Genomic DNA, 12,172 nt, shown 5'->3' on the forward strand with positions numbered 1-12,172 from the left:
TGGAACACAACGGAAAGACCCTCCTGGACCCATGCTGGTGCCCTTCGTTCTTCCCTAGTGCCCGAGGAAGGGTCGATCCACCCATCGCAGGATCTGTATGTTTCTTGGTACCTGCTGGAGAACTGCTATGTAAAGAATTACCACAGGTATTTTTAGCTGGCTCTATCCTCACATGAAGACAAAAGCCAGAAAGAAAAGCAAATTTAGGATAATATTTTGATGTTAAAGAATGGATACTTTAAAACATTACTCATTTACTTTAGCAGTAGGAGGCCAGTGAAGAAGAATTGCAGAGAGGATTATCTTTATAGCCGTGTCAAATTTTTTGCATGACAGGTTGTTAATACCCGCTTTCCCCCTGCAGCAGGATAGCTGAGAAGCTGAAGAATAAATCACACTGGAATGCCAGCACCGACTGCCTGTAAACTTGCTACCTTAAACAGTTATGGGCTCTATGTAATGACTTTATTACAACCAAAATACAATTTCTCTGAGGAGTAAAAACCTTTCTCTACTGTGGGGTGGAGGGTGGCAGAGATGGGGCATATGGAGAGAAGAGGGAAACCAGCCTGAATTCAAAACACAGTCAGCTGCTTCCTTCAGAGTCCGGGCCCCTCCTTACAAAGATGTTATTGTGTCCCCACCAGGCAGATTCAAAACGACCCAGGATAGGGAGGCCCAGCCCAGCCCAGCCAATCAACAAGCAGCTGATAGTTCCAGAGGCTGGGCCCATTCATACCTCACACATGGCCATAGCAACTTGTCTCAGAGACTTACAACTCAAGGCAGACTCAGTAGTTTCAATCGTGGTGCTTTAAAATTCAAAACCAAAAAGCAGAGAGAGAGAGAGAGAGAGACAGAGAGAGACAGAGAGACAGAGAGAGAGAGAGAGACAGAGAGACAGAGAGAGAAAGACTTTGGGAGGCCGAGGTGGGTGGATCATGAGGTCAAGAGTTCGAGACCAGCTTGGCCAACATGGTGAAACCCCGTCTCTACTAAAAATACAAAAATTAGCCAGGTGTGGTGGTGCGTGCCTGTAATCTCAGCTACTCAGGAGGCTGAGGCAGGAGAATTGCTTGAACCTGGGAGGTGGGGCTTGTAGTGAGCCGAGATCGTGTCACTGCACTCCAGCCTGGGTAACAGAGCAAGACTCCGTCTCGGGGAAAAAAAAAAGAAAAAAGAAAATCCTTCTGGCAGGACAGTCACAAAGAATTTCAATGTAAGCCTAGATACAAAGACTCTTCCATGTGCGTTTTCACCTCCAAATGTTCTACATTGGAAGTTTCTCCATTTTATTTATGGGAAGATGGTAAGTAAAGGCAGGTTAGCCCTGATGGCAGGATGAAGGCAGGTGCTGAATGTCATGTGTGCTCATGCCCGGGTGAACTGTGACGCCTTCGTTTACAGTGAAACCTGGGGAATGGACTCTGTCACCTGACAATGGATCCCTCACTCACACTGCAGGGTCCCCACACAAAAAGTGCTGGCTGGTGAGGAGGGGATAAGAGCTGGTGGGTAGGAAGGCTCTGTGTGGATGCTGGGGTACTGGCTAACCCTGACTGCAGAGAGTAAAATGAGGGTCTAGAATGCGCTTGAGAAACTTGTTCTAGACCTACTGCAATGTCACCTCTTTTAAGATACCGTTCCCTATCTTCCCTGACACCCCTAACAATCTATTCCCTTTCCTCCAATCTGCCATATCCCTGAGTCGAAAGAGTCCCCCGTACCCCTCAGGGGCACCTGCTGTTTTCTGCCCATTCTTGCCTTTCCCACCCTCCCAGACTGCCAATGCCTGGGGGACAAAGGGCTGCCAGGCTCATCTTCACATCTCCCAAGGCCCTGGGTACAGACCTACTTCATGTAGTCCATGCACAGCGCACATATGCTGCAGCTGACGCCTGAATCTATAACCCCGAGAACCCGAGGGTTAGACAAAGGGTTCTGCATTATAGTTCAACAGAACTGTGTAGCGGCTAGGAGCCAGCTGTGTAACCCAAGGTTTATTTAGGACTTAGCCACTCTAGGCCTCAGTTTTCTTATCTGTAGAGTGGGCATAATAAGTGCCTCTCTTGGAGGGAGTAGGATGAAATGAGCACATGAAGTGTTTAGGACAGCACCTGACCATAGGGAGTCTTCAGTAACTGTTAGCTATTATTAATCTGTGACAACTGGAGTTATTTTCATCAGCACACTGTTGCCTCAGTCTCACAGTGATGCAGTATTACCCCCCAAGTACCTACCTCTCATGACTGCCAGAGAGAAAAGAGCCGTCATAGGACAAAAAAAAAAAAAAAAAAAAAAAAGAGCCCACGAAAGGGCTGTACTGTGCTAACGATGTGTACAACTATTGCTAAATCCTCACTCCCTTCCTCCTTTTGCTGCCTGTCCCTACCCAGAGGGTGCGTTGCCACTTATAACTGCTCAGGCAGGCTGGCCTCGGGAGCTCAGAGTCACAAGCTGAGCCAAAGTGCCAGCAGCCAGGCCCACCTGGGGGCCTTTGTGTGTGCTGAGTAAGCCTGTTGGGCATTTCCATAGCACAGTCTCCTCAGGCTGCCAGCAAACTGTGAGGACAGACTCCTGGAGGAGCAACTCTTCCCTAATCAGAGTAGTTTGCTTTGTGAGGTCTAATTCGAGTTGGACTGTTGGTGAATTGCTGCTCTGATCCCTTCCTTCCTAGGCAGCTGGGCCTGGACCCGCTTTCCACCCTGGATCGGGACTCCTTTTGGGGGACACTTCCTCTTCACCCATCCTCTGCCTCCCCAAAGACAACAACAACTTAAAAAAACAGCTTGTGTGTTTACTCTTCTGGTGAGGATTCCTAAATCGTGTGCCCCCAGAGGAATACTGTGATCCAGCTGCAAGGGCAAGCTCAGACAGACCAGGGAGCAAAGCGACCACACACAAAGCAGCAAGGCCACTGCCGCAACCATGCTGGGGGCGCTTGTCCCTTCTGCCCCATCCTCACACCCGTGCACTGAGGCCAGTCAGTAATTAACAACGATACGGATGGCTGCATCATTAATTAATTGCCATTAATACAGCTAGGGCTGTTCAATGAATGGGGGAAGGTAGCTCTTTACTGGAAAACAGAAATTCTTTGCATGCTATGACATTTAATTTTGATAAAGCAGTACAAGTGATCCTTATTATTCATGGATTTTGTACTTGTGAATTCACCTACTTAGTAATTTTTTTTTTCTTTTGTTGAGACAGGGTCTCACTCTGCTGCGTAGGCTGGAGTGTGGTGGTGCAATCACAGCTCACTGCAGCCTTGATCTCCCGAGCTCGAGCAATCCTCCCTCCTCAGCCTCGTGAGCAGCTGGAACTACAGGAGCATATCACCACACCTGGCTAATTTTCTTTTCTTTTTTTTTTTTTTTTTTTTTTTCCCAGAGATGGAGTCTCGCTCTGTTGCCTAGGCTGGTCTTGAACTCTTGGGCTCAAAGCAGTCCTCCCACCTCAGCCACCCAAAGTGAGGGAATTACAGGCATGAGTCACTGCAGCAGGCATAAAATTTATTTGTAACCTCCAAGTCAGTATTTCTGGCACTTTCACAGTCACTTGTGGACATGCACGGATTGTGGAAAATTGGAGAGGATCGTGGAAAACTGGAGAGGCTGCTGCACACGTTCCTAGCTGAAGTCAAACAGCTGCCTTCTTGCTTTGGCTCTCACACCATAATCGAGTGTGCTCTCCGCAGCCCATTTAGTGTCACGTTTTTTATTGGTAATTTCACTGTATACAATGACCCCCAAGTATAGTACTGTTGTGCTGTCTAGTGTTTCTAAGCACAACAAAGCTGTGATATGATTCAGGGAGAGACTACGTGTGTTAGATAAGCTTCATTCAGGCATGCGTGATGTGCTATTAGCCGTGAGTTCAATGTTAATGAATCACATATATATATAATAAGATGTCTTTAAACAGAAACACACATAAAACAAGGTTGTGCAAAAATGACAAAAATGATTTGACTAGAGACTCACAAGAAGGTAACCCTGGGTTTCTTCTAAGAGCAATGGTTTAGTGTTTGCAGTGAATTTCTAGAGAATAACTCTCACACATAATGAAAGTCAACTATACGCCAACTTTTTTTCCCCAAAAAATGCACTAAAATTCTCTATCATTTAATAACTGACAGAACAGTCTGTTGCATTAGATATAGATATCACATTAATTTTAATATTAAAAACTTTCCACTAAATGTAATAAACATTTATTAACTACTCATGGTCAGATCCATACAAAGATAATGAGACACATTCTTCCTTTAATGAGTTTTATATTAAAAAACTTGATTCAAATGTAATCACCAATTTTATTAAAAAGAGGAAACGCATGGTGAAAAGCAGCAAGCTTCATAAAGAACAGGCTGACATCTAATTTCTCTATCTGACTCACTAATATATTTAATCTGACTACTACCTCTGCAGTCACTGAAGAAACTGTAACCAGGATTATATGCAAGGCTCTTTACACATATTTCTTTATTAATAATCACAGCTCTATGAGATACACATTGTCATCTCTTCTGACCAATGAGAAAATCAGGTCTCAGAGAGATTTTTAAAGATTGTCCCAAATCACTGAGCGAGTAAGTTGCATACTAAGAAATGAACTCAAACTCAAGTGTGTTTGCCTCCAAAGCTCCAGGTACTGAGCCCCATTGCTGTGTGGACCTTGTACATATTATGTTTGTCATACAAGTCATCTCACTGTGAAGTTACAGACAGACTCCAGCATCACTCTAGGAAAGTGTTTTGTGAGGGGAAAGCAAAGGGCGGGGGTTTGTGGTTAAATCTGTTTGGGTCATGTTGCTTTCTCCTCCCAATTGAAGACTCACAAGGTGTTTTAATGAATTAAAACTTTTGCTTTAAGATGCCTCTGAGGTGCCATGCAATAAAAGTACACCACGTTTGTGCATTCAGGAAGCATTCTAGTAACAATCAGAAAGAAACCCAAGTTGATTCTCAAGGTCAAGGCACAAGGATGGCAGCATTCCTGTTTCTGTAGGTCTATAGTTCCTGGTGCCTTAAAAAGAAACCTGTTTAACTTTTGTTTAATCCAGTCAGTTCTTACTGTCAACTTTATTTGTGGGAGGCTCTGTTCACATGGGAGAATGAAGGTGTGGACATACAATGTCAGAGAAGACGTAACATTCAGAATGGAAGGAAAAAGCATAATCTGACTGGACATGACAATTAATGTCTCTGCCGCATGAGCTGGTGCCAAGCCCAGGATCTAACCTTTTCATTGCTGGCCCTGATCCAGACACGCCATTAGAACAAGTTCTCACCCGGAGCAGGTGGGTGCAGATCCAAAAAATAAAGTGACGAAAACAGCATCTCCTTTTTCATGTTTTTACTTTAAATATGCATCTACCCAATACATATGCAGTTAAAAATTATTTATGGTAACTAGTATTATGATGAATTCTCTACATTAATGCTGGAAACAGATCTGGTATAAATCTAACAGCTGATATGTTCCATCTTTACACTCCTCCCAAGTCTTTGCAATATGGTTTCTCATTAACACAAAATAATTTCTACTTTTGAACTCGTTATCAAATCCCTGGCTCGGTTTTAGTGGTGGTTGATGGGTGATCTATTTTTGTAGAAGACTTTTGCTGCCAGAGTAGCAGGCAGCTTGAATTCTGCCAGAATATTAGAATTACAGGTTGTAGGTAAGGGGTGAGGAACAGAAACGGTTTCTCAAGGATGAGTTAACATCTGATAATAATTCACATTTACAGCAGGAGATAAGACCCTGAGGGTTTACAGACTAGGGGAGAGACAAGCATGAAATACTTCACTGTAGGAAGAGGAAAAAAGGGGACGCAGTTGCTGTTGCAGAGAGGGTGCAGTTAGGAGACCCCTGCCCAAGCTGGCCTCCTAGGCTGTGCCCTGAAGGCTGAGCGTGATTCAGGAGTGGAAGAAGGTGTGTGTTTAGGGACAGGGTTTCCGAGAGGAGGAACAGCGTGAGCAGAGGCAGGAAGGCATGAAAGAGCCTACTTTGTATTTCTAGAGGAAGAGAGGAACGGCAGGGAGGCGTCAGGTCAGACACACAAACAGGGCCCTGTGCAGATGGAGCAATGTCAGCCCCAGCTCTGCCAATAACTTGAGAAAGCAGGAGGCCTCTCTGAGCCTCAGTTTCCCCATCTGTGCAAGTATGATGACAACATGAAATGAGGCCATGCATGTGAGCGCACACTGTTTTCTCTAAACACATCAAGCACATGGAAAGGATGAAAATTACCAAGCTGTCTAAGCTTCGTAAACTTCTCAGAGAAGCCAAGAAGACAGGATTTCAGGAGCTGAAAAGCAGCACCAAACTTCTCCTTGACATTTTTCTACGCAACAACTTTGAAATCTAAATGTTAAGTCTCTACATTTTTTCCCCCATTGGAACTCAACAAAGCTATTTTCATTTCGGATGGAGACATATTTGGTTTGCCTCCTTTGGTCCTCAAAGGCCCCTGCAGCTTTGCTTAGATGCTGAAGCTTTCAGCTGGAGGTAGGTGATGGGAAGCAGACAGCATCTTCCAAAGATGGATTCAGCCGTCTTTCTATCCCACATGCTCTCTTGAGTGTGACCCTCCAGTCTCTAACCCTTGAATCTGAGCAGGCACCAGTAACTTGCCTAACCCACAGAATGTGGTAGAAGTGATCCTGGAACTTCTGCCTGAGTTCTTAGAAGCTCTCTCTTGGAAGCCAACCAGCATGCTGGGAGAAGCCTAGGCTGTGTAGAGAGGTCACATGCAGTTGCTCCCGCCCCCAGCTCCAGCTGAGCTGACAGCAGCTGTCAGAAGCCAGGCACGTGCGTGAGCCGTCATGGACATCTGGGCCATCAAGTCTTCAGATGGCTATAGGTCCAGCCAATCTCTCAATGAGACCACCTGAGAGACCCAGGCAAAACCCCCCAAGCTGGGTCCAGGCATCCCACAGAAGCATGATATTTAAGAGATCATCATAAACTGTTATTTTCAGCTACCACGTTTTGGAGTGGTTTGTTATGCAGCAATGGGTCGGCAGAACAGCACTGAAGAATCTGGGAAAGTGGGTTTAATAGATCACCCCAGAAGTTGTGCAGGGGAAGGACTTGACAGAGAAGGTGACTAGGTCACAAGCAGCCTCACAGGAGAGCATGGGAAAGGAGTGAGGGTGTCCAAACCACCCTGAATGCAGGCCCTGTTCCAGGCTCAGAAAAACGGGCCCTCTCATCCCATCAGCATGCATGGACTCACTTTTCAAGTTCTCTGCTTCTCATCATGGCAACAATTTCCCACCTTTCAAGGAAAGTGCTGCGTCATCTAGGAGGGACCTCAACACAAACAACAAAACCCAAAGACCCTCACTGAGATGCCTTCAGTGTTCTGGCTGGGCAGGGCTTGTTGCTGGCCTCCAACTTTACCTTCCCCAGTCTCTGCAGTGAAGCAGATCTCCACCCTGGGAAACACACAAATCCCAAATGCTATACACGATCCAGTAAATGCAGCTACCTAATCTTCCTCCTGCCTGGTGTGAATGCCCAGTGGGTACCTATACTGACTTCACCTTTAGCAGAACGCATGTGAAGAGGAAACACTCTCTCTGCACCTTCAGTGGGAACCCCTTCTTTGATCCTAACCCCAACAGGTTCATGGATTTCAGCACAGGATGAAGGCAAACCCTGTATGGGAACTCAGTACTTCAGCACCAAGTGGTACACAATTCCCTTGGAATGTAGCCCACATTTGGAGTTGTTCTCTTTCTGCCCTTTGAGAAGCTACGAGGCAGAGGAAAGCAATACTTTTTACCAAAAAAAAGCAAAGCAGGTGATTTTAAGAAAATTATTATTATCATGAAAAAAAGTACAACCCTCCAAGAACTATTTTAAACTAATACAAGGGCTCAGTTAAATGGGCTGTGATTTGCAGAGCAAGCAGCTCAGGTTGCCATGGCACCAACAGGGAGAAGCGGAGTTTACTGAGGGGATAAACAGCAGTCCATCACCCTGGGAACCAGAACAACACACAGAGGTAGGAATGAGATGCAGAAAGAGAAGGGCGAACAGCGCAATGGGCCAAGGAGAGCAGAGGAGACGTCGGTCCCTTGGCGAAAGCATCCTTCCAAGGACAAGGTCTCCTGGAAGACTGCAGAAGAGAAGAAGGTGGCATAACCGAGGACCCAAGGCCAGCGTGGGTCGGGCTCCATGCACTGGTTTGGTATTGCAAGTGGGGACAAGGAAACCAAATATGCTGAGAGTCAGGTAGCTCAAGATACCTCTTTATCATTAAGAAATTTACAAACCAGAGCAGCTGAGGATTAAACTGAGGGGAAATTAGAAAGATAGCAGTGGGTGCCTTCATTCACTCCCCCTTGTTCCTATGATACCTCTTTGCAGGAGGAAGGTCCAAGATCCATCTGGAAGAATATTTCCCAAAGTGGGTCTCTGGAGCTCATATAAAGAGATGCTGCTTGGAGAAAGGGTGTCATGGCCAAGCAAGTTTAAGCAAAAGTAGGTAAACAGAGTCATAACAGGGTGCTCTATGCAGGACTCAGCAAACTGGCCCTTTCCATGAGGGGCAATAGCATTCGGCATTTCACATGGTTTGGGGTTGCTGTTAATCACAAAACCTTTTTCCTTCCTTACATATTTTTGGTTACGAAGCATTTTGAAGTCCAGTTTTCTTGGGAAGGTGTGCTTTGGTCCTCTCTCCCAGTTAAACGGGCAGCTTCCTGGAAGTGGACTCTATATTCACTGTTTCCTTTGCATTTTCACACTTTCAGATTATTCCCTAAGGCAGGATGCCAATCACAGCGCCTGCTCCTTCATGGGCTGGAGGGCCAAGCACAGAGTTGGAGGTGGGAGGTGCCCAGGTGGATTCAGACCTTCCTGGGACTGACCCATTAGAAGGGTGTGGACCAACTGACTCAGGCCTGGGAGAGGAGGCCACCCACCTCCTCAGGCCTGGTGCTCCTTCTGCCTCCTTCTGGCTACTGGTGAAAGGGCTGCTTAGAGGCCACAGGCAAATCTATGATGGATTCAGCCCTCTTCACCACTTGAGACTGGCAAAGGATTTGGAATTTTTCTTTTATTTCGGGCAGGCAGTGGGGCTAGGTATTTTGGGTGGCAACTGAGAGCAGATGGGCTGGGTATAGAGAGCACATACTGGCCATGACAGCTACCTCCAAGGAAGAGCATGGTGGTGACAGGAAGGAGCCCGGAGCCTGGCAGACTCCTTAGAGCAGAGTCCTGAGCCTAAAGATGCATCACTGCCTTCCTCTAGGCCCAGTTCCTTCACTTTCTGGGACTCACTGCCATAGTGAATCCTACCTGCTTCAGATATGGTCCATGACTTCAGGAATTTACTAACAAGACACGTCAGTGCTACAGCCTTGCAAGTGCCCAGTGGGCGGTGTGCAGAGTGAGCAGGGGCCCTGACTCCAGCTAAAGGATACGTGAACTGCACCCACTTTACTCAGCACCATCCCTAAGACCTAACACAGAACACCTGCCTGCTGCTTGCTGTTTGTTTTTGTCTGTAAAGCCACAAGGGAAAGGAAGGAAGAAAGTAAGTGTTGGGAAAGCATAATTTGATACAATCTAAACAGGGCCTCTGGTGGATCAGACAAATAAAACAAACAAAACAAACAACAACACTCCATATGTTTTCTCCAAATATAGTAAACCCTACATCAGAATCATAGCTGAACTCTTGAGTCCAGTTTTACGGAGACTAAAATGCCCTTATACAGAGAAGGTAGCTACAGATTACTGTTATGCCAGGATCGGCTGTTCCATTTCAATGAATGCTGACCACATTGGATGACTGGAGGTCAGAGCTTCCTGCCCCAAGACCACAGTTGAGCCCCCTGGCTCTCGAGTGGTTCTGGCTCAGACTCAGAGAGGTCAGCTCCGTGTTTGATCACTTTGACTTCACCATTCTATTGCCTTGAGCCAATCCCATCATTTGATCATCCTGACTTTGTCATGTAATCCCCTTTCAGCCAGCGAGTCAAAGTTAACTGGACCATAAGGAATGATTTGTTCTCAACTTGGCAAGCTGTTCTCGGCTGAAAAAAAATTGACAAAGAAGGCAGGAGGTTCATGTAACTTCATGGGGAAAGAGAAGACAAACAAAAAGCTAAGCTGAAGTTCCTTATTCCATGGCCAAAAGAAGAAGAAGAAAGTCAGGTGTGTTTAGGGTGCTAAGATTCAAGACAGGGAAGAACCAGCTAAAGGGAAAGAAAAAGGACAGAGCTTGGTAGTCTGATGGCATAGGTCATTACCGTGCAAATACTCTACTAAATTGCCCAGATTAAAATACAAGTTGTGAGATACTCTCCTCCAATATTCACCCTGCTCAGTTCTGGAGCATGAGAGAAGAACAAAGAAAGATGAACAAAGAAAGATGTCTAAATATTTACACGGTTTCTCCTCTTGATTTAAGTCAAGATACTATTCGCCTGCATGTTTTTAAAGGGTAGGTTTGGGACCCTCTGTCAGGCTTTGTCATTGGAAGAATTAGCTCCACCTTATACTAGGAAGTCTGCTCTGAACTGACGAAGAGTTTGCACTCAGTGTCTTGGAAGAAATTCAAATATGCCTGGCACTATGTGGCATTTAGTGCAGTTGGGTGGCCAACATGCTTGGGAGACACCATTCACAGGTCTGTCCTGCTCTGGAGACTGAATACAACTGAGGGTAGCCAAGCTCCTTTGGGGTCTTCCGTGTCTGGGGTTGCAAGAGTCACAGGCCCAGGTCTCAGGGAGGCAGTGAGTGGGTGTCTGGCTGTCAGCCCGGCAAAGAAGAATCCTTTTCACAGTGCTCTAGGCCAAGCCATTTCCCATGATGTCTACAGATCTGTCACCTTGGCTCTGAACCAAGTGGGGACTCACCTTGTGGAGGAAGTCCAGGGGGAGGAGAAAATGGGGAGGGGATCGCAGGGTCACTTCAGGGCAGGCAAGAAGAGGCTGGCAGGGAAAGGCACTGCTGGAGTTACCTGAAGTGACAGCCACTCAGATAAAACTGAAAGACGATAAGTTAAAGAGAAACCGGAGCTCCCGGGAAGCCTGAGTATTCTCAATGGAAGCAGAACTCCCTGGAAGTCAGCCACAAGGCTGACTTCACCCCCGCGGCCCGATCCGAGCAAGCATGCAGCTTATCGTGAGAGCCAGGGCAAGACTGTATCCACCACGGCCAGGACAGTAAAGAGACCGATGGCGTTAACTCTTGGAAGTGCCACTTTTGAAGAGAATGTGTCACTAATTAAGTCTCAGGTCAAACACTAAACAAAATAAAATACAATTAGTGCGAATGCAGTTTGGAGGTGGTATCTCCTGAAGCAGGGATTGTAAACCCGATGACCTTTCCATGGACCATTGCTTCCAAAAAAGTGTGGAATATGACTTCCATGGGACATGAAGTGATCATCACTGGGGGGCTTTAGAAGCTCTGTGGATGGAAACATAATCCCCTGGCAGGGAAGGGGGTGAAATGGGAAGTCCACTGGTGGGCGAGAAGGGGGAATGACCTCTCCTACAGCCCATGCTGGGTTTTGGTGGGAAGCCCTTTCTCTTGCTGGGTTTCCTCCTCATCATCTGCAGTGGGCTGGGGGCTAAGGAGCTCTATACCCCTCCCAGCATGGGTGGCCTTGGACCCTGCAGAGAGCTGGGGGTCAATATGGTCTTGTCACTTGGATCAAGAGGCTTTGCTTGTCTGCAGTGATATGGAAACACTGAGGCCAGACAGCCTGGCCTGTTTAAAGAATCCACCATACTCAGCATAATGGGGCCTAAAGGAAATGGTGGCAATGGACCTGGAGCGGAGGACGGTCTACCAGAGAAGCAAGGATGCCTCTAGTTACACGTGTATCACCACAGGCCTCCTGTTTTCGACTTTCTACTCCAGGGTACTGACTTCCATAGGGCTCTGCAACGCCTCCAGAAATGAAGGCAACTGGACTTTCAGGTGAAGAGGTGGCTTCACGGTGGAGGTAAGCTCTGAGCAGAAGAGGCTGGCTACAAAGCTGTACAATCTTAATAAATCAAAGTCTGGAGCTTACTTTCCACTTAATGGGTGTGTGAATACACAATAATAGAACTCATTTTTCCAGCTACTTTATCATTTGTTAGACATGAGATACATCGCTAGTCACTACAATGAGAACCACAAACAAGTAACATGA

General features: G+C 46.4%; 1 protein-coding gene across 7 annotated transcripts in view; it reads right to left on the reverse strand.

Moving 5' to 3' along the window:
• DAPK1 (death associated protein kinase 1) overlaps window positions 1-12,172 on the reverse strand; it is a 210,668-nt gene that overhangs the window by 102,875 nt on the left and 95,621 nt on the right. The window lies entirely within an intron of this gene.

This window comes from Symphalangus syndactylus, chromosome 3 (assembly GCF_028878055.3).
Source record: "Symphalangus syndactylus isolate Jambi chromosome 3, NHGRI_mSymSyn1-v2.1_pri, whole genome shotgun sequence".
In the NCBI taxonomy this organism is placed as follows: domain Eukaryota; kingdom Metazoa; phylum Chordata; class Mammalia; order Primates; family Hylobatidae; genus Symphalangus; species Symphalangus syndactylus.